Source organism: Lepus europaeus, chromosome X (genome assembly GCF_033115175.1).
Source record: "Lepus europaeus isolate LE1 chromosome X, mLepTim1.pri, whole genome shotgun sequence".
NCBI classification, from domain to species: domain Eukaryota; kingdom Metazoa; phylum Chordata; class Mammalia; order Lagomorpha; family Leporidae; genus Lepus; species Lepus europaeus.
In genome coordinates, this window is record NC_084850.1 from 12,933,502 (window position 1) to 12,941,800 (window position 8,299).

General features: G+C 36.9%; 1 pseudogene; it reads right to left on the bottom strand.

Annotated features, from left to right (window-relative positions):
• Positions 1-677: 677 nt before the first annotated feature.
• On the bottom strand, positions 678-799 carry LOC133753944 (U2 spliceosomal RNA; annotated as a pseudogene).
• Positions 800-8,299: the final 7,500 nt, after the last annotated feature.

Genomic DNA, 8,299 nt, shown 5'->3' on the forward strand with positions numbered 1-8,299 from the left:
TAGACTGGAGATGCAGCAGCCAAAGAATGGAGAGAAATATAACGGGAAAATAATCTATACTCCTGGTGGAATACTTGTGAAGAGCACAGTGCAGACTCAGATGCACCAAAAGCCAGAGATATAATCAGAAGTATAAAGAATTCTCTTCTCCTCCACAGCTTACCATAACATCCTCAGGGTTTCAGTATAAAAATAGTGGATTGCAGGTGAAAAAGCTGCAAGATGTAGACTCCCTGGGGAGCATTATTTAGAAAAGCAGAATGTCAAGAGTGGAGGTAGAAACAAGTATACTAGAGGAATTTGAAGTCTCTGGCACCTGTAACTACAGAACACATTAAATATAAGCTAATTCTTAGATGGGTAAAATAATGCATAATAATAAAAGCCTATTTACTTCAGTTCCTAGTACCCAATGTATCACGTTCTACATTTAATCAAAAACTACAAAGCACACAGAAAGGGAAGATACACATCATACACAGAGACAAACATGGCCAAAAGGCAGAAAAGGCAGTCTGAAAAGACAAAGCAAACATTAGATTGATTCTATTAATATCGGGCAGAAAATTGTAAATAATTATAATTAATGTATTAAGGCACCTAGAATAAATTATTATTTGTAAAAATTAAAGACAAAAAGAAAGGAAGGGAGGAGGGGGACTGAGGGAGGAAGGGAGGAAGGGACGGAAATATGATTATCTTCTTAGAATTGCATCTATGAAATACAGGAAATCTCTTCTCTTTATACTGATAAGAACAGATACTACACTTGATCTTAGCCAAAAGACCAAGAAGCGATGCTCTCTTTATATTAATAAAATAAAAAAGAAACTACAAAACAGCCAAAGAACAATTAACAAAAAAAAGAAAAAGAAAAAGAGGACAACATTCAAGAACAGATGGATAAAATCAGCAGAGATGAAAACCCTAACACAGAATAAAACAGAAATCTTAGAAATCAAACACACTTTAACAAAGAGCCCTTAGGTAAAATTGAAGCAAGAACAAACATAAAATATGTGGGGAAGCTTGTGGGAAAGAATGAAGTCATTGTTAATGTATGAAAAGTTTGTGGGACAACACTCCCCCACACCTCAGAATCAACAGTATACAAATGGATAACTCATTTAAGGATAGAGAAGAAACAGGCAGTGATGAAGACAAAGCCTGTAGAAACACACTATTCAGATTAACTTGTGAGGACAAAGTTGATCTTGTTCATGGCATAATTAAAGGCCAATTATGAACAGCAGAAACGATAGACAATACCATATGCATTTCAATTGATTTGGACTCAAAAATTCCATGGAATAAAGTTTAAAGTGGAGGAAACTTTCTAGTCAACAGATGCCAAAACTATTGCACCCAGAATAGCTGCAGAAAAAAGTAGAATGTTCAATGGAAATTTTAAACAAGTGAGATTGTGATACTGAAGCAATTTTTCTAAGAATTGGAAGAATACATGAAAGTAAATATGGCTTTAGCAGTACTATCCTGATTACAGAGTAAAATTTTTAAAAAGGCTACGAAGAGATGTAAGTGGTCCAGTCAAAGCAAAAGGGACTAAGTCAATCGCAAAGGACATGACAACAATTTTTTTGGATGTTCAAGGTATTTTGCCTGTTGACTTTCCAGAAGGTCAAATGATGATAATATCTGTTTATTAGGAGAAATTTTTAAGAATATTAGCCACAGATCAGCCAAAGAGTCCTTCTCCACCACAACAGCTTTTCTACTAATTTCTCTCAATAAAGAAGGGGAAATTTTGTTAGCATCAATAAGAAATCATTAGGCACCCACCTTGCAGTCCTAATTTGGGTACTTCTCACTGCTTTTAATTTCTTTATCTTAAATTATTCATTCAAAGGTACTCATATATTTTTCTTCAGGTAGTAATGAAAAAAAGGACTACACTGGTGTGGCTAAATGCCCAGTACCCTCAATTCATTACAGATGGTTGAAATTGCTTACAAAAGTGTATTGAACTTGAGGGAATCTATGTTGAGAAATAAATTATATATTTTTATTTTGATCTGTTATTGCATTTTTCTACCAACTCTTGAAGTTTTCTCATGTATGCATTTTTCATGGACTACTGGGAGATTCTTAAAGAAAACCAGATTGTGAGACAGCACTGCTCAGTCCTTGAGACTAAATTAGCAACACATGTTGGAAGGAGCCTGTAAGACAGTGTTACTGCTCAAAGCATGATAGCCCCAAATATGCCACCTTAAACTTCAAAATGAGAGCACCTGGGGAGTGGTGACTATGTGAAAGGGCTTTCTTTGAATGTGCACTATCTACCTTAAAAGCCAGATTATCCAGAATATAATGAGTTGTAAATCCTTTCCCTAGATATCTCATCAGTCAAAAGAGATTGGTGTGTATCATAGAAAAGAAGACTGGAGTTGATAGTACCCAGAGCCCAGAAGAAATTTGTTCTGGCCTATTTTTGGGGCCTGTTCATCTTAAGTAAAAATTATTTACTTTTCCTCTAAAATTACTTACATCTTCCACCTGTCTCTCCTCTATGAAGAAGTTATATAAGCATCTCAATCTCATTTAAGTGACTGGGTACTCTCTCTTCTGTGATGTCCTTGTGGACTTAATTAATTTGTATGTCATTTCTCTTGCTATCTGTCTATTGTTATTATTTTTTTGCTTCAGGTTTAAATATCAAAATTCAAGAGGAAATAAAGGCTGTTTTTTTTTTATCTACAGTAGCCTACACACAGTGTAGACATACTGATTGGTGGTGATACAGTGAGTCCTATTAGCTCCAAGTACAATATTCTTGCCATTTGGTAATAACAATAAGCAGGACATGGAAGGAAACTTAGATTTACCCCTACACTTGGTTTATTTGTGATTGCCAAGACCATGATAGCAAAACACACACACACACACAACAGGTAGCAAAACACACACACACAACAGGTAGGTATCACATCCAAAGAGTTCCAGGTAAGAATTTCTTAATTTTAGTGTCATAGGAATAATGGGGAATTCTTGTTAAAATGTGGATTCTGAGTCAGTTTGTCTGAGATGAGGTCCAAGATTCTGTATTTCTAACTAGTTTTCAGATGATGGTGGTATTGCTGATCCAGGGACCACACCTTGGTGACAAGATCTAGAACACTCTGGATCAGTGCATCACTTTATTTAACATCAAAGACTTTTCATATATGATTTCAAGTTTTGTCCTTTCTACTAATCCTCCCACAATCCATTCTAATTTTCTCTTAAAGCTAGAGCTTTAGTTTTGCTAAGACATACTGATTACCTCATTTATGTGTGCGCATGTGTGTATGTATGTTGCTACAGTATCATTGTGAGGGTGGATCCCCACACTGAATGGAAATGATACCACTGAAGGTTGCTGTTGTCTAGGTCTTCTGCTCCATTCAGCAAAGTTCTAGATATTGGATTGCTTCATTATTTTGATCATAAAGATGTAAACACTTTTAATCCCTCATCTAGTTTATCTATATATTTGTCTTAACTCATCAAGGCAAATTCCTCAATGCCACCAATTTAATACCTTCTACTAGTGTTAACGAAATACTCAAAATTTTTCTGAGTGTATCTAAGTACAATTGCATAATTATATCCTCTCATCACTTTTAACCAAATAAATTATTTGTGCTTATTATTTAAACTCTACAGTTCACTCCCCCAATATAATCTCTTTCACTTTCATAAAGGTGGAAATAGTCCCTGAAAGAGTATAAAGTGTACTCGAATCATTCCTAAATCAATACTATAAGAATAATTATGTGTTTTGGAAAGAGGACATTTCTCTTTCCTGCTGCATAACAAATCACTTACAAATCAGTAGCATAAAGGAACATTAATCATTATTAGTAATACTTATGTGGGTTAATAGATTCAGCTAGGTGGTTCTCACTGGGCTCTCTCATGTGGCTGCTTCTTCATTAGTATGTTTGGTGCCTGCTTTGGAAGGATTTGTACACCTGAATTCCAATTGCAAATCAGTGTATCCATGATGCTAATTCAAATGACTAACATGGGTTTCCTTACAACATCATAGTTAGTCTCAAGGAAGTCAAATTTCTTTTCTTTTTAAACTGCATTTATGTCCTACTGAAAGTTTGTGCTATTGTTACCATGTACTTTTTGTTTACATATGCCATTATTGTTTTGTTTTATTTATTCATTTTAATTTATTTGAAAAGCAGAGCAAGAGACAAAGAGAAAAAGAGAGACAAATCTTCCATCTGCTGATTCATTCACTCCTCAAATGTCTGCAACATCTGGGGATCTGGGGATGGGCCAGGATGAGGCCAGGAGATGGGAACTCCATCTGGGCCTCCAAGGAGGGCAGTGTAGTACTTGAGCCATTACTTTGCTGTCTCTCTAGGTGCACTTTAGCAGGAAGTTAAATCAGAAGCAGAGTGAAACTCAATCACAAGCACTGTACTTGGGATGCCTGCCTGCATCCCAAGTAGCAGCTTAAATCACTAAGCAGGAGCCGGCATTGTGCCTTAGCGGGAAAAGCCACTCTGCAGTGCCAGCATCCCTTAGGGTCACCGGTTTGAGTCCCAGTTGCTCCATTTCCAATCCAGCTCTCTATTATGGCCTGGAAAAGCAGTGGAAGATGGCCCAAATCCTTGGGCCCCTGCACCCATGTGGGAGACCCATAGGAAACTCCTGGCTCCTGGCTTCAGATCAGCGCAGCTCCAGCCATTTAGACCAACTGGGGAGTGAACCAGTTGGCCTCTCTTTCTGCCTCTCCTTCTCTCTCTGTGAAACTCTGACTTTCAAGTAAATAAATAAATCTTTTTTTAAAAAATCACTAAGCAAAAACACCCACCCTGAAGTCAGATTTCTTAAATGGCTGTTGGATTCTCCCCAGTTGAGGGTTCCAAAAATCCAAGAAGATGAATGCATAAGTTATGATATAGGCAGGGATGGAGTTCCAATAATATCAGAGGTCAAAACTGTGTCAGCTCTACTAGAGTGTAACTGAAATGGGATACATGATAAGAGTTATTGGGGTGATAGGACCAGGCAGCAGAAGTAAATGAGTTTTCCAAGTTTACGGTGAGTGACAGTGAGCTGAATTTAACCTCATGATCTTTTCTACTTATTCAATCCGTTTTTTTTTGAACTACATAGTAACTCTGTTCCATTGATATGTTGACACACTGAAGTAATAAGAAAGGAAGCTATAAGGCAATTGTAGAATCCTGGAAACATTATTTTTCTGTATTGTTTCATGTATTTTCAAGCTCTATATCTTCTGGGAATTATTTCTAGTTTTCCCACATGAAAAATTGTTGATTTTAAGTTATATCATATGCCACATTTTGTGTTTTGCAATCTTTGTACACACAATAATAAGAAATTTGACTTGTATAAAAGGAATAGTTGTACATGTTGAAATTGCATTTATAATAATTATGTAATTGCAACAAATGCACTAGGCATTTCATAGGACATGTATATTCTTGATGTTTTAAATATCCAAATGTGCTTAAAGCCAACAATGCATTCACCCAATGCAGCCCTGTAGTGGCACAATGACTGCAAGATTTTTTGTTCTAGAAGACTGTAAATGAACAAATGAATATATACAGAGAGAGAGATACAGTCATTTCATTGCTACTACTAAAATAAGTAATCAACTATGCAAGTGTAGTTAATAATTTTCAAAGTCCTTTCATGTATTTTTGATGTTTAATTATTTATTTGAAAGGCAGAGTGATAGAGAGAGGGACCTATACACACAAACACACACACACATATATATACACAGAGAAAGGGGGGGGGCGAGAGAGAGAGAGAGAGAGAAAGGAGTTGGAGAACCAAGAGAGAGGAGAGAGGTATTTTCTATCTGCTGGTTTACTCTCCAAATGCCACAACAGCTGGGGCTGGGCTATACCAAAGTCAAGAACCAGGGAATCCATCTGGATCTCCCACTTGGGTGGTAAGGAGACAGTTTTTGTGCCATCATCTGCTGCCTTCCCATGCTCATTAGTAGGAAGTTTATTTGGAATCGATATAGCCAGAATTCAAACCAGGCACTCCAATATGGGATGTGGATATTATAAGCAGTGACTTGGCCCACTGTGTTACAGCGTCCCCCTTCTTATGTTTCTGATCATCAAAACAACTGTGTTTCATTCCATCCCATTTAATGGACCTGGGTATCCTAGGAGTTTAGGTGTGAGGGACATAAAGTGCTCAGGCATCAGCCACAGTGTATGGCTACAGCATTGCTTCACAAGACCTCTAGGTTTTTGGTGTCATCTCTGTAATGCTTTTATATTTTTACCGTTATATTCTAATTACCCATATCAACGTGACCATCCATATTAAGAAACTGATTCTCTGGCTTATTAACTGTGACCCATGCCTTCTGACACAGGCAGGATATTAATAGATACAAAGAAATTTTCTTTGCCCATTTGGGGAGTTATATATTTCGCATGTACACTACTTCTAGTTCTTTCCAGGCTCCTTCATGAACTTTTGGAAATCACATTTTACTAATTTGCTTGCCAGAAGTCCTCTCATCTACAGCAGACTCATAGAATGGCAGATGTCCTAAACAACACTCTGGCCTCAGAATCAGCCCTTAAGGCATTTGGATCTGGCTGAAGAGCCCATGAGAGTATTGTAGGCATGGAAAGCCAAGACACCATGGAAAAGAAAAAAAAAAGAAGAAGACCTAAATGAAAGATCTCTGTGAGTGAGATCCCAGTGGGAAGAACGCGGCCATCAAAGAAGGAGGTACCTTTCTCTAAAGGGAGGAGAGAACTTCCACTTTGACTATGACCCTGTTGGAATAAGATCAAAGTCAGCGAACTCTAAAGGCTTCCATAGCCTTGGCAACTCATGACTAGAGCCTAGGGAGATTACTGACGCCATAAACAAGAGTGTCAAATTGTTAAGTCAACAACAGGAGTCATTGTGTACTTACTTCTCATGTGGGATCTGTCCTTAATGTGTTGTCTAATGTGAAGTGATGCTATAACTAGTACTGAAACAGTATTTTTACACTTTATGTTCTGTGTGGGTGCAAACTGATGAAATCTTTACTAATTATATACAGAATCGATCTTCTGTATATAAAGATAATTGGAAATGAAAAAAAAACCTGGTGTTAAATTGGAAATGGCATAGAAAATTAATTAATTTTTAAAAAAATATCATGTAGGATATTTGTCTTTAATGTGCTGTACACTGTTATTTAATGCTATAACTAGTACTCCAACAGTATTTTTTCACTTTGTGTTGCTATATGGGGGCAAACTGTTGAAATCATTACCTAATATATACTAAACTGATCGTCTGTATATAAAGAGAATTGAAAATGAATCTTGATGTGAATGGAAGGGGAGAGGGAGCAGGAAAGGGGAGGGTTGTGGGTGGGAGGGAAGTTTTGGGAGGGGGAAGCCATTGTAACCCATAATCTGTACTTTGGAAATTTATATTCATTAAATAAAAATTTAATAAAAAAAGATTTCGAAGATTGAAGAGAAAGAAATGCCATTATCATCTTCTATCAGAGGCAGAGGCATCCTGGGGAAACAGGACGGGTGAAGGTTTGCTTCACCCAAAATTCCTAAAAATAACTCACTTTTGTGTCACAGGTAGCTGAGATTATAAGTGACTCATACCTGCACTTACTGTACCTCTTGATATCCTGACAGTTCTTCCTGGATTTCATCACCCAGCCCCCCCCCCCCCCCAAAAAAAAAAAAAAAAACTCTTTCAAAAGTTTTGTAAGCATTCAATTCCTGGTTTTATATGGCTTCCTGATAAAAGGCATCAGGTTTTCCTGATGAAAGTCTTGTTGATACAAAGACTCCATTAACAGTTTTGTACACTTTCTTTCATGTGATCATCTCCCGTAAACTTGTGACATTAGTGTTATTTCTGTTTGAGAAATGAAGAATTTGAAGTTCACAAAGATCAACTTACTTGCTCAAGGTCACTAAGCAAATAAACTCTGGGTCAGACTTAAATATTGATCTTATACTCTTTAGTATGGCAAAAATACTATGCATGAGACTAATACTATGGATATGAGCAATGCATGGGCACTCTATAGTAATGGTCACACTATGTCCATTCTTCTCAAAGAACAGAGGACAAAAGGCACCATAATATCCTGAGAAACATTTTTAAAAATTCACTTAACCCCCCCCCCCCATTCAACAAATGCATTCAGAATCTTGCCCTGGGAGGCAATGGTATGGAATAAAGATAAGTGCATTTTGAATAAACTTTGTTTTACACACTTTCCAGACACTTGTGACATAAAATTCTG